The 25,301-nt window shown below is 42.1% G+C and overlaps 1 protein-coding gene and 2 non-coding genes across 5 annotated transcripts in view; 2 read left to right on the top strand and 1 right to left on the bottom strand.

Moving 5' to 3' along the window:
* Window positions 1-25,301, top strand: part of JARID2 (jumonji and AT-rich interaction domain containing 2) — a 277,840-nt gene that overhangs the window by 67,104 nt on the left and 185,435 nt on the right. The gene's annotated exons all lie outside the window — the stretch shown is intronic.
* LOC111541160 lies at window positions 3,647-3,753 on the top strand. Its single transcript, XR_002731204.1, has one exon. It is a non-coding gene; the product is annotated as a U6 spliceosomal RNA (small nuclear RNA).
* On the bottom strand, window positions 13,069-13,174 carry LOC111541168. Its single transcript, XR_002731210.2, has one exon. It is a non-coding gene; the product is annotated as a U6 spliceosomal RNA (small nuclear RNA).

Here is a 25,301-nt window from a genome sequence, read left to right as displayed (position 1 = left end):
AGACCAGCCTGACCAACATGGAGAAACCCTGTCTGTACTAAAAATTAGCCGGGCATGATGGCACATGCCTGTAATCCCAGCTACTTGGGAAGGCTGAGGCAGGAGAATCTTGAATCTGGGAGGCGGACTTTGTGGTGAGCCGACATGGCGCCATTACACTGTAGCCCGGGCAATAAGAGTGAAACTCCATCTCAAAAAAAATAAATAAATAAATAAAAATAAAAAATAAAAGTAGAACCTTTCCTAAGAGAAGGAGCTGAGAGGGAAGAGAGTGAACGTTGGGTGTCTATGTATGGACATACACAGAAAAAGTCTGAAGACTTGTGAGCAAGCCTTTCCCCCCATAGGTGAATATTGAATATTAGATCTGCCTTTCTGCACCACACAAAAGCAAATTCCTTAACACAAGCCACGGATGGCACTCTGATTCGGCTTGCAAAAAAGGTAACCTTTTTTCCCCCCCTTAATATTTTCCTTAAAATTTTTTTTCCTCTTAATACCCTAAAGCCCCAAAAGGGAGTTTGTATTATGAAATATTCTTTAATAAGTCACTTTTAACCACATGAAACTTGGGCAAATTTTCCACATTTGGACCAGGTCCCTGGATTGTTATTGCCAGAGGTGTGGCTTTTGGCATTAACTTTTACTTAATTTGGATGGCTACTTTCCAGAGAAATCAATTTAATCTAACAAATTGTCATAACTCATTCTACGTACACACCCGTACTGTTCTGAATTTAAAAAACAGAAACAAAAACCTTGTAAGTCAGTTTTGATTTTGAGACGGAGTCTTGCCCTGTAACCCAGGCTGGAGTGCGGTGGCGTGATCTCTGCTCACTGCAACCTCCACCTCCCAGGTTCAAGCAGTTCCCTGCCTCAGCCTCCCGAGTAGCTGGTATTACAGGCGTCTGCCACCACGTCTGGCTAAGTTTTGTACTTTTAGTAGAGACGGAGTTTCACCATCTTGGCCAGGCTGGGCTCGAACTCATGACCTCCTGATCCACTGGCCTTGGCCTCCCAAAGTGCTGGAATTATAGGCGTGAGCCACCGCACCCGGCCTCAGTTTGGATTTTTAAAAAAACCAATCTTATTGAAGTAAAATTTACACATGCAACCATTTCAGGTGTACACTGTGATAACTTATGACAACTGCACACACCTGGGTATTACCATCCCATATATCCCATCAATATATGCCCCTCCTGTCACCCAAGAAAGCTCCCTTGTGCTTCTGTCCTGTGCCCCTATGCCAACGCCGACCTGCTTTCTCGCACTGTAGATTAGCGTTGCCTGTTGTAAATGCCATATAGATGGAAGCACTTTTGTGTCTACTACATCCCTTCACTTTGCTTTCAGATTCATCCAGGCTGTGTGTATCGTTTGTTCCTTCCTGTTATGGTTCAGTAGTCTCCTCTCTTTCTGTCTTTCTGTTCTCTTCCTGTGACTCACTCATTGTCTGTTTCTTTATTTCCCTGTAAGGCTGGCCTGGTCCTTTCATTATTCCCTGTAGTCTTTTTCTCAAGTGGGCATTAAAGTAGCCTTATCTTTCACACACACTGAAAGAACCTAGTAACTGAGAGATGATCCAGCCAGATTCTGCCCTTACCTTTACCCCTCACCACCCCATTAGGGGACAAAACAAGCAAACATACTGACAGACCCAAGCCTTGTTGTTCAGACGAAACACTGGGGTTCTCTTGGTTCAGCATCTTTCCTGCAAACCGAGCTGCAGCCTCCAGTTTCAGAATAGTGCCTTCCATAAAGTCTGTGGGAGTTTTCCGTTTATGTTGCTTGTTTTTAAACAATCTTCTTGGAAAAGAATTCAGTGCTGTTAATGAATTGCTGTTGGAGCTTCTTTGTACATTACAGAGTTAGGCAGTGGATGCCTGTCCTCTGCTTCCTGATCTCCTTTTGATGGTTAGGGAGAATATGTTGACTTAGAATATCAAGGAGCCATGGCACCCTAAGGAAACAGGAAAATCTCAGTTTTCATGGTTGAGAAAGTCCCATTCTATTGGCTGTGTGTGCCTGAGTATGTACACTGTAACATCTTGTGTTTAGTTGTATGAAGAAAGCGCTGTACCTGAGAACCAGTGTTTGGAGCTTGGGGTTGGGTAGCCTGGGTTTATGGTCACTACATGTCCCAACTCCCCAAGCCCTAGGAGGTACTGCACAAGCAGTACGGACAGGGTCTTGCATTTGTGCCTCTTCGTTGGTGACTTCCCATTTTGAAGAGTGCCAGCTTTTCTGGGGAGTCTGCTGCCAACACTGAGCTGAGCCAGGGTTGCTGTTCACATCTAAGCAGGCAGGATGTTGGTGCCGTGGCAACATGCTGTCCTTGAGAGCGCTGTGGAATTTGCAGCATGCGGTACAGATTCAGAAGTGGTGTATTTTTCTTGTGGCATTAGTGTTTTGACTTGCAAATCTGGAAAAGAACAGGAAGTCTTGGTGGAAACACTCTCTGGTTGATGTATAGAAACTTGTGGACTTAACTGCATTTTAAGCACCACTTATTAGAAAATGAATTTCTTCTCGCTTGGGGAGATTTTTTTCAGATCTTAAATACATTTGTCGTCTAAGCCTCTTCTCCTAGTGGCAGATGATCCCTGCCCTGGGCCTAGGAGAGTAGCCATTGGTAATTATCTTTGGCCTGTCTCTCCCGAAATATCCTTATACCTTCTGCTGGCCCATGGCTGTCTGGAAGCCCTCACGGAGGTGCGTTTCTGTTTTTATCTCTTCATTTAGGGAGAAAATACTACATCTGGACCCAAGGCCCAAGGTGTCCTGATGCGAGTCCTTCTAATTCTGGTTAGCCATGAACAGTGCTGCTGTTCATAGATAAGATCAAGGGGATGGGTTTAAGGTGTTCAGGTAGTGGATGGCAGGGGCTGTATTCAAATTAATCTTGATCCACTCTGCAGGTTGCTGTGGCTCCTGTTTCCCCTGGTCCTGTGCTTTCCTGCTGCGATTCTGTCAAATTACCCGTTTATGTATAACATTTGCCGCTACTACAAATACCTTATTTGTGGTTTTGGTTTTCTCTGCTAGAATATAAAGTAATAATACAATTTTTAAAAATGAAGAGCAAGAATCCTTTTTGTTCTTGAGGTAAATCTTGCTTATAAATTTACCTCAAGCACCTGGAACAGTGCCTGGCATGTGGTACTTAAATATTTGTTAAAGGAATGAATAATAAGTAAATAGCATCTTGAAGTTTGCTGTCATTCAAATTGTGATTTGTGGTGTTAGAGTTCTTATAGGCAGGGCTTAGTTTTAATAAATGACATTAGGAGCTAGTTATAAATCATACGTTAGACATGGTTTAATCAGTTTGGTGCTTGTGTATAGAAGCGGGCAGAACCCTGGAGATACAGCTGAGGTCTCTTGAGTTAGAGGAGAGAGGGAACTTGCATTGGAACAGTGTCACAGACAATCCATGTTACATAGATGCCAGAGGTAGACCCTGTAGGTTAGGGAAGGTTTGGGGATTGTGAAATGAATGGGCAGCAATAATTAGTATAAATTATTATAAATTGCCTTTATTACTGTTGGTTTCCCGACTACTTCAAAAAATATACACATACTTAGCCTGGTGTGGTTAGTCGGGGTTGCCACTATAGAAAAGCCTTTCAGAAGAAACAGAAGAGTGATCCTTTCAGCAGCACATATACTAAAATTGGAATGATACAGAGAAGAATAGCATGGCCCGTATGCAAGTATGACACGGAAATTTGTGAAGCATTCCATATTTTTACGTATTGGAAAATCAGGTTTGGATTATGCATTTTCTAAAATCAAGGAATATAGTATCCTCAGCAATATGTTTTGAAGAGTATTTTGCCTTAGAAATAATTTTTACATAATAATACCTATATTAATAAAGAACTAAGGGAAATAGAGCAGCATGCTTATCCAAAAATCCTCATTGTGTGTAAGTGAATTGATTCTGCCCGAAAGAAGAGTTTAGACATGTTTTTATTGCAAACTCCCTTCAGATGCCAGGTAGTAGACAATCTACAGGACTAGGGAGAATGAGAGGCAGGAGAGGCAGGACAGCTGTGTCCCTTTAGAATGCTGTTTGAACCCACGATGGATGAATTAGCAAGGTTGATGCCCACCTGTATCAGCTGGCTTTCCAAGATTTATCTGACCTGTTGCCTTGTCTTAGAGAACTCCAGTGTGTCTCATATAGCTTTGATCTTTAATGTGGAAATCATAATGTAGTCAGTAAACCATAGGGTCAAGTGTGCACTCTGCCATTTTAACTCAGAAAACTTATATATTTAGAAGTAGTCATGTATCTAGAGTGTGACTGGAATACCTTAATAATTGAGATGAGATACAGTCAAAAAAGTGAAATATCTTCAGCTGGTTCAAGTCACTTTTAGGCTGCAAATCCTCAGAAATTGTGGTTGTCCTGAAGTTACCAAAATAAATGAGTGGTGTTTCACCCAATTCTGTCTTATAAAATGTTTTTTCAACTTAGGAGTTCTGTTAAAATTGTTAGAACTGGGAAAGTGTATTAATGAAGCAAGCAAGTCCTGTAGTGTGTGCTAACTGGGCACAATGTGCTGTCCATACATTTAGTACGTTCATTAGTGACTTCAGAAATGAGTTTCTTAGGGCTCTCAAATTTATGAAACAAGAAAATGATGACTTCCAAATTCTTTGTCTTCAGATTGATTCCCCGGTGACTGAGGGCGTAAGCTGGAACCAAGATTAGAACACAATTTACACGGGTCCTGCTTCCTTTTTTTTTTATCCCACAAATGTTATCTTAAGTATTTTCTCAACTAATACGAAAAGTACCACTGAAGTGGGGTCTGCTGGCTTGAAAACATATGTGAAATACAGATTCTATTTTTTTTTTTTTTTGACATGGGGTCTCACTTTGTTGCCCAGGCTGGAGTGCAGTTTCATGATCTCTGCTCACTACAACCTCTGTCTGCCTCCCGGGTTCAAGCGATTCTCCTGCCTCAGTCTCCCTAGTAGCTGGGACTACAGGCACATGTAATTTAGTAAAGACAGGGTTTTATGAACTCCTGAAGTCAAGTGGTCTGCCCACCTCGGCCACCCAAAGTGTCGGGATTACAGACGTGAGCCACCATACCTGGCCAGATTCTGTGCTGCTTTCTCAGATTTAGTGCTACCCTACAGAGGTGGCCAGTTAGGAGTGTTTCATAATGAAGATTATGTCTTTAATCATTGTGAGGTTTGTTGCTGAGGACAGTAGTCCTCATGCTTGTGCTGGTTAGAAGTGAAGACATTTTGGACTGTTCTTGCACTTTTTTTGAGACAGAGTCCTGCTCTGTCGCCCAGGCAACAGTGCAGTGGTGCGATCTCGGCTCACTGCAACCTCTGCCTCCCAAATTGCTGGGATTACAGGGGCCCACCACCATGCCCTGCTCATTTTTGTATATTTAGCAGAGACGAGGTTTCACCATGTTGGTCAGGCTGGTCTCAAACCCCTGACGTCAGATGATCCTTCTGTCTCAGCCTCCTGAAGTGCTGGGATTACAGGCGTGAGCCACCAGTGCTGGGATTACAGGCGTGAGCCACCACACCTGGCCCACAGCTATTGTTTTTAACACAGCTTTGAAAGCGGTATGATTTGGTTAATAGATGGCTATGGCCAGACACCCTGGATTTGAATCTCAGCTCTCTCTCTGGAATGACCTTGGGCAAGTCATTTAGCCAGCCTGTGCTTCAAGTTGCTGGTGTAAAATGGATAATAGTACCTTGGTTATAGGGTTGCTGTGGGGTTAGTGTATGTTTGGTCTAGAGTGAATCTCTTGTAGACAGTCTTGAGTATAATGGGTTGTGATTTTGTGCTTCTTGTTCCATCAGAACCAGAAATGGTACTTTGTTGCATGTACTTAATTTGATTTTATCTATTTAGCAGTAGAATTTTTTTCATCAGAAATAATTTCTTCCTGTCCCTCTGTGAAATCCCCTTGAGAAAGGGGTAAGAAATAGCTCTGAGGACCAGTTGAAAAATAATCGATCTGAAACATAACAGACAATATCAACGTGACAGTTTTTTCTGTTTTGCAGGAAAATGCAAGTCTCATTTAGGATAATAATTTGATTTCCCAAGGTGGTTATGGTTATGGTTTTGTGTAACTGAGAGTCATTTAAAGGTGATGCATACATAGGTTTGCAGGTAGAAATACAGTTTTGTTTGAAATCTGGGGTATTCAACCAACATTGTGGTAAGAGTAATTTCCCCCAAAACTCCCTAGGAAATTTTTACCTTTTACTTCAGTAAACCTGGAGTTTTGCCTCTTGAACTTAAAGTGAGGTTGAACTTAATCAGTAAAAGTGAGTTTTCCCCAAAGGTACCTGAGTGCTTACTGTGTCCATAACTAACTGTCGGGTCCATCATCCACCGCCAGAAGGTACCCTCTTTGGTCTCGGAGGTGCTGGGTGTGAAATGTCTTTTTTGGGTTTTAGTTGGAGTTTCTCTTGTTGAGAATTTTGAGTCTCAGAAAATGCCGTGACTGCCTGGGTATTTGTTTCAGCTCCACACCCTTCATCTTCAGGGTAGATGCACCCTTGGGTGGCGTTGCACACAGCTGAGGTGTGGCGAGCCCATCCCTCCAGGGTTTGTTTCTTTAATACCAGACCTGCTCCCACAAAACTGGTGAATTTAGGTCTCCCCTCTTTTGCTGTGCTTGTTGCTGGCCAGCAGTGCCTGCAAGTTCCAGCAGATGAGGTGAGGACGGACAGGGAGGTAGAGGCTAGTCTGTTTGCCTTGGCACTGGGGTTCACTGAAGTTGCTAGGTTTTGAGTTTGCTCCAGATTAGTGAATATATGAGCTGTGAGAATAATCGTGATTAAAACGTGGTGGCGCATGCCTGTAATGCCAGCGGCTAGGGAGGCTGAGGCAGGAGAATCACTGGAAACTGGGAGGCGGAGGTTGCAGTGAGTCGAGATCCTGCCACCGCACTCCAGCCTGGGTTACAAGAGCAAAACTCTGCTAAATAAATAAATAAAAGATTAAACTAATAAGACTTCTCCATCTGTATTTAAACTTCAAGGAGAAAGCTGAACTCCAAGGCCCAGTGGGAGGACACGTGGATCCAGACAGCATATTAGATGTAGGCGATCGGAGAAGGACAGGGAGACAGCAGTGAGGTGCAGGGGCATGAGGCACATAGTTGTCTACGTGTAACAGGCAGATCTTTGTCCAGGAAGAACTTCCCGGTTTTTGTTTTTTGTTTATGCTTTGGTGATGGTGGTTGCTACCACCTGGAGAAAAGCTGCCTTTGCAGCCCCACAACTGTGTAGTTGCTGGGAGTGAGCAGGCTGGGAACCTCTTGTTCTGACAGGCTCTTGTTCTGACATTGACTGGAGGCACCCCCCTCCCCTTTCCTTACAAGGCATCACAGAGGATTGTCATTTGAGGCAGGCCGGATTCACTGGTGTGACTGTTTCAGGACTGGCTTGTCTCATTAAAAAACATTTTTTGGAGCAGAAACAATGAGGGGTGGGAAAGGCAACAAAAGCCTCTTGAGATTCCCGGATTGCTCAGGATGTTATAAACAGTAAGTGCTGCTTTTGATCTTGGAGGGTGGTGTGGGGTAGGCGAGAAAGGGGGTGGTGGTTATTGGGAAGAGGGCTGGAGCCAGACAACCATAATGGCTTGTCCAAAGGCTGCTGTGAATCCCAGTGGTAAAGAGCTCTGCACTTCCCGCTAATTTCTGTTTTCTTTACTGTGGCTGGCTTTATTAAAAGGACATAAGGAAGCAGCCTAGACATTCAGTCCAATCAGTTTTCTAGGGTAGCAGATGAAAAATAAAATTAGGCCCTTTGTAGTTACAGAGAAAGTGAGTAGGATGGCTAGCTTTTATGGCTTATTCACTTTCTTGGGGGGAGAGAGGATGCTATCTGTCTCTCATATGTATATAACATGCTTGGAATGCTATGAATTATCAAAGAGATTCATTAGACAAGCACAGATGTTTCATTCTGTCTTGAAACATGGCAAGGTTTGAAGTTGGCAGACCAATGAGAAGTTGTGCTTCCTTGAACAATAATTTTAAAAGAGTGGCTCTGACAGTCAGCATATCTTTTATAACTTTTTCCTCTCTGTGGTTCTGCAGTGGCCATTTTGTGTCTGAGTGACATGGAATTTCTGTGTTTCTTTTTCCTTTTCCTTTTTTTTTTGTTTGGAAACGGAGTCTCCCTCAAGCCAGTTGGCCAGGCTGGAGTGCAGTGGTGTGATCTCAGCTCGTGGCAACCTCTGCTTCCCATGTTCAAGCGATTCTTGTGCCTCAGTCTCCTAAGTAGCTGGGACCACAAGTGTGCACTACTGTGCTCTGCCAATTTTTTTTGTGTATGTGTTTTTAGTAGAGATGGGGTTTCACCATGTTGGCCAGGTTGGTCTTGAAGTCCTGTCCTCAAGTGAACCACCTGCTTAGGCCTTTACCTGTGTGAGCCACTGGATCTGGTCTGTCCATAGTTTCTGGAACACAATTAGGAAATGAGATCTGTGTTTGAGGGAGTAGCAGGAAGAGTTTAACCTGAGGATGGCCCTTTAACTTTATATGATGAAAAACTACCTAATCAATGGTTGCAGATTATGTAAATTAAAAAAATTGGTGGGTACAAATTATGCAAATTTGATGCAGTCATCAAGGCGTCTTGCTTCACTGCATCATTTACCTTTTGATTTCAGAGAAGTTCAGCCCCTTGACTCTTTCCTTATTTGAGCTGGAGCTAAGCACTGAGATATTTCAGTCACACCCTTGTTAGGGAGTGTATCTGTGTAAATGCAAGCAATTTTAAGTAGACAAGGCTATATTAGTAGAACCTGGTTACTTTGATCTCGCCGGTTTCTTCCATTGTTTTATTAGTATGCTTCAAATATTTACCATGGTGAGCCGAATAGCTTCTGATCTGTGTGTATCAGTATCCAACAAAAACTTACCAGTAGAGACTGTGGTTGTGGAAGCTTGTGAAGAGAATGGAAAATGTATTACAGTGTTAATGTCCTCTACAATTCCAATGACTTAGTATTCAGTTAAGACATGGGTAAGGTGTTGGTTATAAGCCGGTAATTCAAGATACGTTAACTCTGTTTCTTTTCCATCATAACCAGTTGAAAAGAGGAAGACTTTACATTTAATTAGGTAGTTCATAGAATGTAAGTGTGAGAATAGAAAAATATATTTAAGAAACACAATGATTGTACTTTACACAAATTAGAGTGGACTGGTAGCTTTGGGGGATTCTGTCATGTAAGTGGGTTGAAGTAGAAGGTGAAATGATGACTGCTCATTATCAAAAGCGTAAGTAAATGTGATTTGTAGTTTATTTTGAAACCTACTGTACTTTAAATTCATCTGGTATTCATTACAATGCAGTTCTTAAAGAAGATGAAACAGTATAGCTAATGACCCAAATGTTTGCTTCTTATCTAATCAGGAATCCTTCTTTAGTAGCTAGATTAGATGTTATTCAGAAAGGATAATATAAGAAATAATTACTATATTTCATTTGTGGAGTTAACCATATGGTCTCTAACTCATTTTCATATGCAATATATGTAAATTAGAGACCAATCTATAGTATTTTCAGCCATTGACATGCAAGAATATGAGTCATTCTCTCTCTTTCTCTCTCTCTCTCTGTATGTGTATGTGTGTGTGTTAAACTTGCATGTGAAATGTGACTTCCAGTTTGTAGTAATCTTGTGATATTGGCGCATTTATTCATCTTGTTTGAGAGTTTTATGAAATGGTGGAATTCTAATTTGGGAATGGGAGGCAGGGTATCATAGGAACGATTTCATTATTACAAGTAGTAGTTTGCAGTAGTTACTATGTTGTGAGCAGACTGAAAATGCCAGGAACTTAAAAGGATTTTAGGAAGAAAATAACTAGGTCTGTGCAAGAATTCAACAGTCTGATTACTTAGCATCATCAATTACAAAACACCTGGCCCTGTGCCAAGTTATGATATATTAAGTTTTAATATCAGTATAATCATACACCTTCTTGTGGGGATAAAGGGAATGTCTTTTTTTACATCACAGAGAAAAATCATGAAATTATTAATAGTTGTTTGTGAGTTGTCCACTGTGTAACTGAGGCTAACTATGAACTAATGAACTAACATGAGTGTGTTGGAATATTAATTATGGCACATATTTCATTAATGGGAACCTGCAATTCGAATTATGTTTCACCAGGAAATATTTAACAAGTTTGTAAACCTTTTTGATTGGACCCTGAAACATGGTTTGTAGCTTTTTATTACTTCTGCTCTGTTTCTTAAATGTGGGTGGCAGTGAAATCAAGTTCTCTATTCAGAACCAAAGACTGTGACTGTCAAGAGGTTTATCTGTTTCATAACTTGTCATTAGAAAACATTTCCTTCAGCTTTTCATATTTACAAACCAATTGCTTGACTCTTCTTTGGGTCAGTGACTAAGTAAGTTAACAAGTACAAACAAATGCTTTCTTTGAAGACTTCAATAATAGAGTGTGAGTTAGAAAAGCATCTAATTTTCTAATTGGAAGAATTCTTTTTTTTTTTTTTTTTTTGAGATGGAGTCTCACTTTGTCGCTGAGGTTGGAGTGCAGTGGTGTGATCTCGGCTCTCTGCAAACTTCGCCTCCCGGGTTCAAGCGATTCTCCTGCCTCAGCCTCCCGAGTAGCCGGGATCACACCGCCTGGCACTATGCCCAGCTAATTTTTTGTATTTTTCGTAGAGATGGTGTTTAACCCTGCTGGCCAGGTTTGCCTCGAACTCCTGACCTTGTTGTTTGCCCACCTCCCAAAGAGCTGGAATTACAGGTCTGAGCCACCGCACTTGGCCTGGAAGAATTCTTTAAGGATTAGATTTAGTGTCTAGTGGTTGATGGGAGAATGGGAAATCTGCTTAGCTCCTGTTTGGGAGGATGAAAAACACATAATTGTAATTTCAAATATCCAAAAAGGCATGTAGAATCATAGGATCATTTGTTGGAGCTTAGTTTTCAAGGAGCAATAAGAGTGAGGAAAAGGTGCACAGTCAGTCTTCTGTGCTTCTGATTCCAAGACCTGGTTAGTGGGCACTCACCAGGCATGGTGGCACGCTCCTGTAGTCCTAGCTACGCAAGCCATAGTCACTGTTGATCACTCTCTAGACCCGTTATTGATTTGCAAGTGCCTGTGAAATGTGTTATCACCCAGTGTGTTTTGTCTGTGTGCAGGAAGCACTGGATACACTGGCCAGGTGTTTGCTTTAAGTAACATTCTTCCCTGATTCGTTTTTTTCAAAGTGGGAGATACTGGTAGCATCTACCTACCCTGCAAGGATTTAATGAGTTTTAATGACATGAGAAATGTTTAGATTTCAGGGATCTGTCTAAACCCAAATACCTGGGCCATAGTTTTAGCCAGGAGTCAGGGAATATCTGTACTAAGCCACTGGTTGACCCAGAACTTCTCTCTTTAAGTCATTTAGCCAAACAGCAAATTAGGGAGCCAACAGCTCATTTTGGGGGTGACGTTTTGTATGGGGAGTTGGTAAACCCTGGGGGTAGCAGTAGGGGAGATTTCAGGATAGAGAAGAGGGGATAGTTGATTTCCTAAACTACTTCCAAATTATGTCTTCAAACAAAATACTTTCCCCCTGAATTCCAGATTCCAGAATATTAGGCATAACCATAATATAAACATAACAGCATACTCTTAAACCAGAGAGAAAAATTCCAAGCTGTTCTGAATTATCTGGTTCATTTGAGATTGGACTGTATACAATTTGGTCGTAGCAGCAGGCTCATTCTAGTAAATGCTAAGGTAGCAAACACCAGGACTGTAGGTTACTTTTCCTCACAACATTCTGGTTGTAGGTTTCCTGATGCATTCATTCTGACTGTTTTTCTTTTCCACTCTGTGGTAAGAAACCTCTTAGATCTGTGTGGGTGGTGGGCTTTTGCCTGCCAGGCAGGCAGGCACAGCCTGGTTTCCCAAATGCATTTCTCCTGCGTTGCCTTCTGTATCCATTAAGCATATCTGAACTGTGTAGGATTAGCTGTGTCTTGTTCTTTCCTTTTCTGTCTTACAATCACAGGAATGAGCTGGGTGTGTGTGTGTGTGACTCACCCTAGCCCAGCCTGGGTGTGCTGCAGCACCGGAAAATCTTGCCCTCTTCATAGATATGTGGGCGACTCCCTACTGCCCCAGCAGTAAGACCAGGGGAAGGCTTCCAATCAAATACCTCGACCTCTCTTTGGTGCTTTTCTCTTGACAGCAAGCTTGTCATCTTTTGTCTTGAACTTACAGTGCTCAGAGACCACCCTAGTGATGTCCTTTTACTTCAAATCTTCAAATTCAGTCACATACTGAGGTACTAGGGGTTAGGACTTAAGCATAAGACTTTTTAGATGACACAAGTCAGCTGGTAACATTTCTTATCGTTGCCTTTAAAAGAAAGTTCCTTTTGTTGGGTTTGGTGGTATGCGCTGTAATCCCAGCTACTCCGGAGGCCAAGGCGTGAGAATCACTTGAGCCCTGGAGGCGGAAGATGCAGTGAGCCAGACCATGCCACTGCACTCCAGCCTGGGCGATAGAGCAAGATTCTGTCAAAAAATAAAAAAGACCGGGTGCAGTGGCTCACGCCTGTAACCCCAGCACTTTGGGAGGCTGAGGCAGGCCGATCGCGAGGTCAGGTGATCGAGACTATCCTGGCTAACACTGTGAGACCCCGTCTCTACTAAAAATACAAAAAATTAGCCAGGTGTGTTGGCGGGTGCCTGTAGTCCCAGCTACTCAGGCTGAGGCAGGAGAATGGCATGAACTTGGGAGGCGGAGCTTGCAGTGAGCCAAGATCTTGCTACTGCACTCCAACTCCAGTCTGGGGGACAGAGCGAGACTCCATCTCAAAAGAAAAAAAAAAAACTTAAAAAAAAAAAAAAAAAAAAGAAAATCCTTTTTAATTTGTATGAAGCCCAAGGTATTATCATTCATCCTTTTTGTGTCCTAGGAAATATTTCTATAACCCAAGATTGGAAGGATTATCTCGTGTTTCCTCTTGGAGTTTTATAATTTTTTTTCTCCCCAGTTTGCTTGTGATAACTTTAGAAAGAAAAGCTTCACGAATTTGCATGTCATCTTTGTACGGGGGCCATATTATCTTCTCTGTAATGTTCCAGTTTTAATATATGAGCTGCCAAAGTGAGCAGTATGACCCCCCTCTTTTTTCTTTTTCTTTTTTTTTTTTAAAGACCGTCTTTGACCAGGCTGGAGGCTCACTGTAATCTCCGTCTCCACCTTCTAGGTTCAAGCAATTCTCCTGTCTCAGGCCTCCCAAGTAGCTGACACTACAGGTGTACACCACCGTGCCTGGCCGATTTTGTGTTTTTTGTGGTTTTGTAGCCTTGCTGTGTTTTCCAGGCACGTTGCAAACTCCTGAGTTCAAGTGTGATCCTCCTGCCTCGGCCTCTCACAGTGCTGGGATTGCAAGTGTGAGCCACCACTCCCACCAGCTGCTTTTTGAGTTAATATTTGTTTGGAGCAGAGTATGGGTCAGAGGTGTTTTGCTATTTAAAAAAAAAAAAAAAGAAATGTCTTTTGTTGTTATTGTTTTAAACTCTGAAAGCAACCCCTGACCTTTGTGAAAGAATTTCAACAGCCCAGAAAGGAATAAAGTAGTAAGTTGCACTCACGCAGCCTGCCTAATTCCTTGCTGGAGGAGATGCTTTTTGAGTTTTTCTGTGTATTCGTATGTGCGTATAATTTCTTCTTTTTTTTTTTTTAAATGAAGACCATAACACAATTTCAAAACTTGATTTTTTTAACGTAATTTAGTCACCACCTTTACTTTCTCTTCAAACATGGTTTTTCTTCCCATTGTCTTTCTTTATAAAAACTTTGATAATCTGTACCTTGTCCCTGAGGGAATTGTGTTATTGTTAATTTTGACTTTTATTTGCAATAAGAACTTTTGAATTGAGACCCAGTATTTCTGTGTGCCTGTGTGTGTGCACAGACACAACTGAAACAATTTCAGCTTAGCCTCTCTCTCCGTGTTATACTGTAATCTATCCTTCTTCTCCCCCCCGCCCCCACCAATTTCATTTAGAAGAAAATTGCTTGTCAAGAGACCCAGCATATTGATTTGCTATTAGGGATCAGCAGTCTAGAAAGTACATCTTGAACATTCACAGCTTGTCCTGAATTTAGCTGCGGGACAGTCTAAGGGTCCTTTGACCAGTCTGTGCTACACAGGGACCCTTTCTTCATGATGGTGTGTTGTGCAGCAGGAGGGTGTTCAGGAGTGACATGATGTTCTTTTTTGTCAACTTGGGGCTTTGATTTCACCTCAGAATAAAGAGGACCACAGAATTCTTGCTAAGTCAAGGAAATTCTTGTTTACCGCCATAGACTTTACTCCATCAAAGCCGTTCTCAAACTGTCATCTAGGGATCCTTAGATCATAGTCCCTTCCTGGGAGTTTCCAAGGTGAAAAGCAGTACCGTGGTAAAAACTGAGACATTGTTTTCTTCATTTTCTCACAAACGTGCGGTGGGGCTTTCCAGATACTACGTGATACGAGATATTGCATCAGATTGAATTGAGTTAGGAGAACTGTGTTGACTCCTGTTAAGCCAGATATTAAAGATATTTGCAGAAGTGGAAAGTGCCACTTTTCTCACAACTTTTTCAATTTGTAAAATATAGTTTTCATAAAAATTTTCTTTCTGTTAACATGTAATGGTTGTATAATTTTCTAAATGAATTAATGTAAAATTTGTTTTAATTTCTAGTATGGTGAATATCAATGTGTGTATGAAACCCAGGTAAATGATAGCTTTTTTGAGTCCTGAAAATATGCACTACACTTCTATGCAGCCTCTAATTGCAGAAGTATCAAGTCATAGTGAATTTTGTTTCATTTACACCTTTAAGTGAAGCAAATCTCAGACTTTTTTTGGGGGGTGGGAGGTGGAGACGGTAGAGTTCAGTGGTGCCATCATACCTCACTGTGACCTCAAACTCCTGGGCTTACGCAATCCTCTCGCCTCAGCCTTCTCACTAGCTAGGACTGCATGTGTACACCACCATGCCCAGCTAATTTTTATTTTTTGTAGATGGGGTCCCGCTGTGTTGTTCAGGCTGGCCTTGAAGTCCTGGCCCCATGCCTCAGCCTTCCAAAGTGCTGAGATGACAGGAGTGAGCCACCATGCCTGGCGTGTCAGTATTAATGTTTTTATTTTTTTTTTGGAGACAGATTCTGGCTCTTGTCACCCAGGCTGGAGTGCAGTGGCTCAATCTTGGCTCACTGCGACTTCCACCTCCCAGGCTCAGGCAGTTCTCATGCCTCAGTTTCCCAACTAGCTGGGACTACAGGTGTGTGCCAATGCACATGGCTAATTTTTGTATTTTTAGTAGAGACACGGTTTCACCATGTTGGCCTTACTGGTCTCAAACTACTGGCCTAAAGTGATCAACCCTCCTCGGCCTCCCAAAGTTCTGGGATTACAAGCGTGAGCCACCACGCCCGGCACAGTATTTTTAAAAGCTGTGAATTCTATTTAGCGGCAACATACCCATGATACTGATGACATAATGAGTCAGGTGTTCAGATTTCCCCTACTGTCAGTCTCATATTTTAAAATAAGGTCTCTACATTGATACTGGTTGGGTTAATAAAACATGTTTTTTGTTTTTAATGTCTCTCTCCCTTTAATTTGTTGTTCTTGTGGATAAATGAGGTCACTTGTTCCAAGGGCCACAGCTTTTGAGAGTGCAGGTGGGTCATTTAATCTGGCAGCAACATTTGGGCCCGACCTGAAACCCGGCTGATGGGTTTTGCTTTGGGGTCTTTTTTTCTCCCCTTTTCTCTCTTACTCTGTTAGGCTCCTTCCTCCTTCCGTTTTTGGGGGTTGGTGCTGTTTCTTTTTTGAAAATTTATTTTTTAAATAGACAAATAAAAATGATAACTTCTAGGTTCCTTTTTTTTCTTTTTTAAGAGACAGGGGCTTGCCCCATCACCCAGGTTGGAGTGAGTGCAGTGGCGCGATCATAGCTTGCTGCATAGTCGCCTTTTGACTAGCCTCCACCTCACTCCTGCACGTTGTCATATTTTAGTCCCTTATCAGTCTCAAGGCATAACTCTGCAACATGTGTAATGTTCACCTTACTTCGTGAGGCCACGAGGGGGAGATCTGATGATGGCATCTCGGGCAGGTGTAAATGTGAGTGATACTGCATTAGGCTGCCATCCCTTCCATTCTGGAAGAGTGTGTGTGTGTGTGTATATGTGTGCACGTGCGCGTGTGCGTGTGTGCGTGCGTCCCTGCATGCTGCCATTGGATGGTGGGGAGGAGTAGAGAGGACTAGGAATGAGGGAGGGAGGTCATAAAGGACACAGGAAGCCTTGGAAAGAAGAGCACGTAGCAATCTCTGGGGTAAAACAGCAGAGCTATAGAAATTTGGTTCTAGGACAGTCTTTATAAAAAGAATAAATTCAAGCAGCAGATGAATGGGCTTGATTGTGAACTGGACTGAAACACGGTCTCTGCCCTCTTTACTTTCACATTCTCATCCTTCAAGACTCAATGTTACTTCTTTTGTGAAGCATTTTTCATTCCCCGCTTAGACGCATTTTCCATGTTGGAGTAGCTCTGGTGTGTGCACCTCGTTCGTATTTGTCTCCACACACATTATACAGTATCTTGTTTGTTTTCAGAGAACCCCTACTATCCCCAGCCTAGCCACCTTTGATTCATCTTCTTAGTGAATTGCCAGTGAATAGTTATTACAGGCCCGGGACATGTAGCTATTCAATAAATATTGGTGCAATGGAAGACTCTCCCCTGTGTGAGAGTTCATGAAGGGAACCAGGAGGTGAATTTTAAGGGTCAGTGTCTTGCAACACCCCTGGTAGGGCTTTCCAGCCTTGCAGCTCCTAAATACCCTTACTTTACAGTGTTTCAAGCTCCGAAGAAGCAAAGATCCCCACAAAGTCACCTGTATGGAATTCAGGTAGCGATAGAGCTTGTGAACAGGATCTCCAAATTCTCCAAAACATAGTAAAGCTGCTATTTACTGGGCGCCCACTGTGTACCAGGCACTGGGCAGGATGATATGCTTTACATATATTACTTGCAATTCCTAATAACACCAGTGTCTGCAGGTTGCTGTTGCAGGTTGCAAGTTACTGTGCCTCATACCTATAGTTACTTGAAATGCTGAAAATCGAAGGTTACTGTTATTTAGTGTCATTGGGAGGGTTAAGTGATTAGATGTATGGTGCTTAGAACATTGCTAAATTTTATTGACTGCTTACTCCTGTTGTTCCAGAAGCAGAATTTGGCGTATACAACTGTTTATCTAGGTTGCCCAGTGTAATATAGTAAGTGTTAAAGTCAGGACCAAAGTCTCCTTTACTCCAGACTTCAGAACATCCATACAGTCATAATGTAAGCGTGTCTCTGGCTTCAAGTAAGAGATTCAAATGGTCAAGAAACACCTTCCTCTGTTTAAAATTCACAGTGACTTCATTTACACCTGTGCAGCACATGTTACTATGGCGTGGACTATTGTTTTGCTGCAGGAAGGGTACATGTCAAGTATGTAGAGTGCAAAGGGCCCTTCCTTAGATGCCTAGCTGCTGAGGCCCCACCTGTGTGGGGATGGGCCTGGAGGCACCCCTCCTTGTTCAAGGAGCCTGTGGACAGTGACCAGCACTAAAAGTCAGAAAAGTATATTAAATCTTCAAATGTAATATCCTCATAATGCGCTTTTTTTTCTAGGTTCTTCTTTTTCCCTCGGGGCCACATGAGCGCCTGTACACCTATTGTAAACCCATTGTCTCAAGGAAGCAAAGTAGGTCAAAAACAGGATTTAGGAACCCAAAGAAACAATCTTCGTTGATGCTTAAATTGAATGAGGCAGAAACAAATGTCTCTTTAGTAGGTTTTTCTGTTGGTTTTTTTTTTGGATTATTTTGGTATCACCCCAGGCCTGTAATTCCCTCCTTAGTCATCATCTTACTATCCCTTGGGACTCTGGCCTGGGATTCTTCTGCTTTGTGGTTGTGATTAATTCTGCAGTGAGTGGGCTGGGGAGGGATGGGCCTGGGGAAGTCAGCTGCTGCTAGCAGCGAGCAGGAGTAGGGTTTATAGGGAAAGTTGACATCCTGCTGGGATCTAACAGAAAAGTTTGATTATTGTGTTGAAATAAACTAGCTCACAGTTCTGCTGTTTGACTCAGGGCAAGCTCACTGTGTATCTCAAGGAGTACTGGACTGTATGATGGCCTCTTTCGCTGTCCTTATCCCCATTGGAGGATGCACAGATTAGTTAATATCTCCCTTTCATGAATGAGAGCTTTTATCATTAATAAGCAGGTTAAACCGCATGCGCTCTAAGTCTGTGAAGGTCAGGCAGCCATTTGGATTTTATTTTCCCGTTTCTAGACTGCTGACAGAGTTGTTGTGCAAAGTTAGGAACTTTTGGGTTTTAAAATGTTTTCTTCCTTTGCCCATCCATGAAATACCCTTATTCTTGAAGGGAGGAAAAATAAGGCATGAGTCTATGTTAGGTTGCAAATATTGTCTATTTTTGAGGAAAGATCTTTGTAGAATCTGGGTGGTGACTCATGTTGTTTTGTAGTCCTGATGATTTAAAAAACACATCTCGTATATTTCTTTACATACAGCTCAGAGTTCAACATTGAGATAGATGTTCAGCAGATTCTTGCCACCACTTAATTTTCAGTGGGTTTCTGGATTTTTACTGTGATTAAACTTAACATTCATTTAAGGAATGAGTTGTGATGTTGTCTGGTCATGACCTAAGGAAAAGGATATATATGTGCTCTAGGAGTGAATTCTGGTGAGAACTTTTGTATTCTTTCCTTTCCTCTTTGATTTCACAAGTCAGGCTGTAACTTTAAAAGAAACTATAGGGGCTGTTCCCCAGGTTATTCACAAAACGAGTCTTTGTCTGCTTTTTCATTCACCATCTGGTTACAAAGCTAAATTGGAATCGTGCTTGTTTTAATTATTTTCTACTTGTGTGGCCAGGAGGTTATTTGGTCTGGTGAGGTTACATTATAAGCCCGCGCTCTCATTAATACCACCGAGTCCACATCCTGCGCCAGCACTGGAATGGTTAAGTTGATCCACTTGTGTGGCCAGAGTTTGATACAACACAGTGGTCACGACCACATTACCGGAGGAAGTATGGTGTGTGGGTTTTGCCCTCTTCTTTTTTCATTTTTTCTTCCAATAATGTTAATTGTTTCAGTGTACTTTTTCTTCCAGCAGAAATATGACTTAGGTTGGCAATCTTAGATTAGTGCCTGGTGTTTATTAAAGGGACAATATATTTCAAAAATCAGTTCTAATATATTAAAAGCATAGAGTGTAAATTCGGAAAACAGTCAAAACATTTAACGTTTTGAACGCTTCACAGAATGTGTAATGGAAGTAGTGTAGCCCGAAACTTCTCTGTGCGGTCGTTATTCTTGGTGAATCAGCCAAAAGATGCAGTCATTGCTAAGAGGTATTGTTTAATACTGGGAAAGTCACATCAAAAGCTTTCTCAAAATATATATATTTTAAGTCCTCCTTCCATTCTTCACTTTCCTGCTTTGGGGAGACTGAATACTTCAAAGTTTTCACTGGTTTTAAAAGGTGATTTTTTTTCAGGTTCTGGGAAAGAGTGTTACGTGTTGTAATTAAGTAATTGTTTCCTAAGATAGTCCTTAAGTACAAGGACATCTCACTAGACTTCATTGTCTTGTGAAAGGAGCAGTAGTTCAGGAATTAACTACTCATTTAATAAAGCAAAAAGCCTGGGTGTGATAGCTCACACCTGCAATCCTAGCACTTTGGGAGGACGAGGCAGTTCGATCACTGGAGCCCAGGAGACTAGCCTGGGCAATATGATAAAATCCTGTGCCTACAAAAAAATACAAAAATTAGCTGGGCATGGTGGCCTACCCTCTAATCCCAGCTAGTTGGGTGTCTGAGGTAGGTGGATTGCTTGAGCCCAGGAGGTCAAGGCTGCAGTCAGCCATGATCGTACCACTGCACGTTAGCCTGGGTGGCAGAGTGAGATCCTGCCTCAAACAAAACAAAACTAAACAAAAATAAACATGTTTAAAAAAAAAAAAAAGCGAAACAAATCTGTAGGCCACAAGTGGTGAAAGAAGACAGAAAGAGTGCCCTCAGAAGTATAGTACTGGAAACTGTCTTTTTGAGCAGTGCTTTAAGAAATACCCCAGACTGAATGGGGAATCCATGACATTATGCATTTGTCAAAACCTGTGGAATGTAGAACACAAAGAGCAAGTGAATCCTAATGTAAGCTGTGACTTAAATTAATAGTACAGTGGGGGGCCAGGTGCAGTGGCTCATGTCTGTAATCCCAGCACTTTGGGAGGCCGAGGCAGGCAGATCACCTGAGGTCGGGAGTTCGAGATCAGCCTGACCAACATGGAGAAACCCCAACTCTACAAGAATTAGCCGGGTATGATGGCGGGAGAATAGCTTGAATCCAGGAGTTGGAGGTTGCAGTGAGCTGAGATTGCGCCATTGCACTCCAGCCTGGGCAACAAGAATGAAACTCCATCTCATAAAAAGTACGGTGGGACCTCCTGCAGTTTCCCTTTCCGTGGTTTCTTAAAATCAACAGGTGTCTGAAAATATTAAATGGAAAATTCTAAATCATAAGTTAACAAAAAATATCCTAGACTTACTGTCCCTACTTCCGGACTGTATTGTTCTGTTTGATATTTGGGAGCACACCTGCTAAGGCAGTCCATTAGCACTGCACGCTTGATGCAGGAACTGAGGCCCTTGAAAATAGTCGCAGTGCCAAGCTCGAAACCAGTTGCTCTTCACCATATGTCAGAGTGAGGAAGGAAGGGCGGGGGGGATTAGAATGTGCTAGGAAAAAATGCCAACAAAGAATGAGAATTTTATACAGAAACAACTATTGATAATTTATTAATATTTATAGGGCGTGTCAAATGGTTATCTGAGAAAAACCAAATTAGCAACCTACCCCAGGAATTTAATTTTTACATATATCTCAATATTAACTGGAGCTCGAACATGTCACACAATTCTTTTAGTAATGAATTAGAATACGTCATGTAATGGTGTTACCATCCAAGTCTCCCAGTGTTAACACCAAATCTTAATTTTCATGTCATTCACCTGGCAGGTATTTGAAAGCAGCATTGTATCAAAACAGCTTTATTATGTAGAAAGAGCAATATTTAATAGCTCTGTTCCAGATTACCCCTAACTTCCCTATACTTCTGAAGGAATATTTATTATAGTGACAAAAGCCTGTACAGCAGCTCCAGGAGAAGAGACCACAGTGTTTAGAAAAAGAAATTAACTTGCAGCTGTGGTGGGTGCTACTTACGTAAGCCCAGCTGTCCCCTTTGAGCTCCTGCCAGTCTGATAGGCCCTCTAAGTTGTCGTAAGACCTGAACAGTTCACTTGTCTAGATCCTGCAGAGCTGGAAAGAGAACAATTACTTGTGTATGGGTTTGTCCTGATAAATAATCCAAAATAGTTTTCAATACATACATTCGTTGTCTACTCCTTGTTTCTGAAGATTCTTCCCGTATTCTTCTGTTATTTTTGAAACAATAACAGCTTTGTAGGAATGTAATCCTCACACCATAAAATTTTACCCTTTTAAAGTACATACAACTTGGTGTTTTTTAGTATATTCACAGTTAGGCAAGCCATTACCACTATGTAATTGTGGACTATTTTCATCAATCCAAAAGGAAATCTTGTACTGATCAGTTATTATTTCTTCCCAGGTCCTGGCAACCACTAATGTCCTTTCTGTCACTGGATATTCCTGTTTTGGCCACTTCATATGAATGGAATCGTATGCTATGTGACCATACGTGTATGGCTTCTTTCACTTAGCATTATGTTTCTCCATGTTCCGTGAATCGGTACTTCATTTCTAACCTCCTCCTTCGGTTTTTAAAATGGTGGAGTTAAATACACATAACACCAGATTTATCATTGTAACCATTTTTTGTGTGTACAATTCGGTGGCATTGACAACATTTGCAGTGTTGTGTAACCATCACCACTGTCCATTTCCGGAATGTATTCCTTATTATTGCTGAAAAACTTTACATTGTATGAACACTCTGCATCTTATTTATCCAACCATCAGATATTCTAGCTAGTTGAGTGCCAAATTGGTTCAGGAATACATAGGTGAAAGAGAATAGTGTTATGCATGATCAGAAATGAAATTCAGAGTTGGTACCATAACATACAAATGACCAGGGAGTCTTGGGGCCAGGGAAACGTAAACACTGAGGCGGTAATCTTTCCAAAGGAGCCACCTATTAGGATGTTCTGGAGAAGAGAAGGGTGCTCTCTCCCCCGCCCCGAGACTTGTTTGGATGAACACACAAAATACATTTAGTGGGCAAACCTTTGAAATATGACATCTTAGTGTGTGGAAGTCCATAACCCCAAAGGAGGGCTTGCTCAGTACACGCAGAGCTGTTCCCAGAGCATGTATAAGTCTGTACAGTTGTGCAAACAGGAATTGATCTGACAGCGTGAAGACACGGCAGCCTTCTCTAATTAAAGCCTCTTGATGACATTAAACTGTGTTGCTTAATTACAATAACTCATACATTAACAGATCATGTCTCTGAAGAGGCATTGTCAGTGTGCTGCATAATGGAATAAAATTTGACCTTGTAATCACAGGGGTTCCTATGGAGCAGTGGCTTATGTCACCAATAGGAACACGAGCCCTAGAGTTACTTTGGCAGAAGTCAGATCTTAGAATGCTTCTTTACAATTCTGTTTCTATAAGGATGTTTTTTCTATATCGATATGCATTTTAATGTGAGGATGCTTTTTATGTACCTTGAAGGGAATAAGGTTTTCCATTCATTCCCTGCCACTACTTTTCTGATCACCCCCTCTTCATTTCAAGCTAGTCTGGGTTTGGTGTAATTTTCACAGCAGTTTTTGCACACTCATTTTACCACGTGCTTGCTCCTTTTGCTGTTTTCCATTGCGCTTTGGGGTACCAGCTTTCTAACTGACAGATGGGCCGAGTCAGGTACAGGCTGTTGTTACCAAAGGGTATCTTCCATCATGTTCTGTTTGTTTCTTCAATACTGTAATATTTGAGAGTATAAATGTAGACAAGAAGGCCTTTTGAAATTCTACACAAAGTCCCAATAAAACATGGGGTACTGTGGGCCTGGGGAAATTCTAGTTGCTGTTCAAAACTGACTACTACTGCCATTTAAAGAACTGGAATATAACTGCATATCATACCACTTAGGCTCATGAATATTGCTATTTTCATTGGTTTAATTTTCAAAAATTAGTGATATTAAACCAGTGGGGTATATTTAATTTCTTCATGATGCAGATTATTAAACACTCACCAGCCTTTTTTTCTCTCTTGATTTTATAAATGGTAATTGAAAGTCCATAGATCTTAGGTTTGTGGAACTGGAATGGGCTGCCAGGGGATATTCAGTCCACACCCCTCTTTTTTTTATTTTTACTATTTTTTCCCCTCCTTCTTCTTTCCAGAGACAGTCTCGCTCCTTTGCCCAGGCTGGAGTACAGTGGCTCGATTTCAGCTCACTGCAACTTCCGCCTCATGGATTCAAGAGCTTCTCCTGCCTCAGCCTCCCAAGTAGCTGGGATTACAGGCATGTGCCACCACTCCTGGCTAATTTTTGTATTTTTAGTAGAGACAAGCTTTCACCATGTTGGCCAGGCTGGTCTCGAACTGCTGGCCTCAAGCGATCCACCCACCTCGGCCTTCCAAAGTGCTAGGATTGCAGGTATAAGCTGCCGTGCTTGGCCCACACCCCTCATGTTTTACTTGACCATGTTAGGTATGTCAGGGTCACCTTGCTTCTGGCAGGTCAGGTTCCTGCAGTGCTGTTTAGAACTTGCATTTGACAGGTTTGACTGTTTCAGAAGTTCTCTCCTCTTCCTTCACATCTGGGATGCCATCATTCATTCTTGTGAGAACATTGTCTTGTTGCAGTTTCCCTTTGTCTGCTTGCCTGTCCACATTGAGGCGCCCCTGGGGGTGTCTTTCCTCCTAGTGTCCACTGTTCACACTGCAGGAGTGTGCTGGAGACTCCCAGATTTTCTGCCTGTGCCCCTCAAGCCTTAAGCAAATATTCCTATGTGCTGCCCATTGTTTTCTGTGGACCAACAGCTGGAGCAGGCTCTGTATTCCTCCTCCAGAGTATGGCCCCTTTGGTGTGGTGTAATCGCCTGTAATCCCAGCCCTTTGGGAGACTGAAGGGGGCGAACTGCTTGAACTCGGGAATTTGAGACCAGCCTGGGCAACATAGCAACACCTCATCTCTATACACAACACAGAAAAAAATAGCCAGAGATAGTGGTGTGTGCTCGTGGTCCCAGCTACTCAAGAGGCTAAGGTGGAAGGATTGCTTGAGCTGAGGATTGGAGGTTGCAGTGAGCTGAGATTGCGCCACTGCACTCCAGCCTGGGTGACAGAGACCCTGCCTCCAAGGGATAAGAGAGAGAGAGGGAGAAATAAAGAAGGGAAGGGAGGCAAGGAAAGAAAGAAAGAGAAAGAAAGGAAGGAAGGCATGGCCCCTTTATCATTCCAGAAGAGATGATTCCGGTGAGTGTCATGGAGATCAGTGGCTGCCTTTTCCCAAAACTGAAAAACAGGTGGGGAGTCTGAGGGAGGGAAGGGAAAGTATATCAAGACTAATTTATTTGTGTGTTTTACAACACTGGTGGTTCAGTAAAAATTGGCTGTTGCGAAGATTTCTGTGTATTGTTGTTAAAAATAGGAACCTGAGATTAAATGTTTGTAGCTTTTCATGTTTTGGAATGAACTACTTTGGTCAAACTCAATAAGTAATGCTTGCTAACTTCTAGTTAGGGCTGGAATATACATTTTAATTCTACATTTAAAACACTATTTGTAAATGCCTGTGTACAATAAGACTCTTGTAGGGAAACCATTTTGCCTGGGGAAAGAATGTTCCCCAGTGTTGAACACTACTGTCGGGAGCTTGTTAAAAACATGCCCCCTTCAGTGTTCTAGTTTAGCATCGGTTCACTAGTAAAATTCAGGATTCTGTTGTTTTTTGTTTTTTTAAAAATAGATTTAGGAGTATACAGTTCTGTACATTTCATGTTATTTTTAAGTTTATTTTTAAGAACTAAGAGATGAGGTCTCACCATGTTTCCCAGGCTGGTCTCCAACTCCTGGGCTCGAGCAGTCCTCCCACCTTGGCCTGCCAAGGTGCTGGGATTACCTGCACGAGCCACTGTGCCTG

The sequence above is a fragment of the Piliocolobus tephrosceles genome, chromosome 5 (assembly GCF_002776525.5).
Source record: "Piliocolobus tephrosceles isolate RC106 chromosome 5, ASM277652v3, whole genome shotgun sequence".
Lineage (NCBI taxonomy): Eukaryota > Metazoa > Chordata > Mammalia > Primates > Cercopithecidae > Piliocolobus > Piliocolobus tephrosceles.
This window is presented reverse-complemented; position numbering and strand designations above follow the sequence as displayed.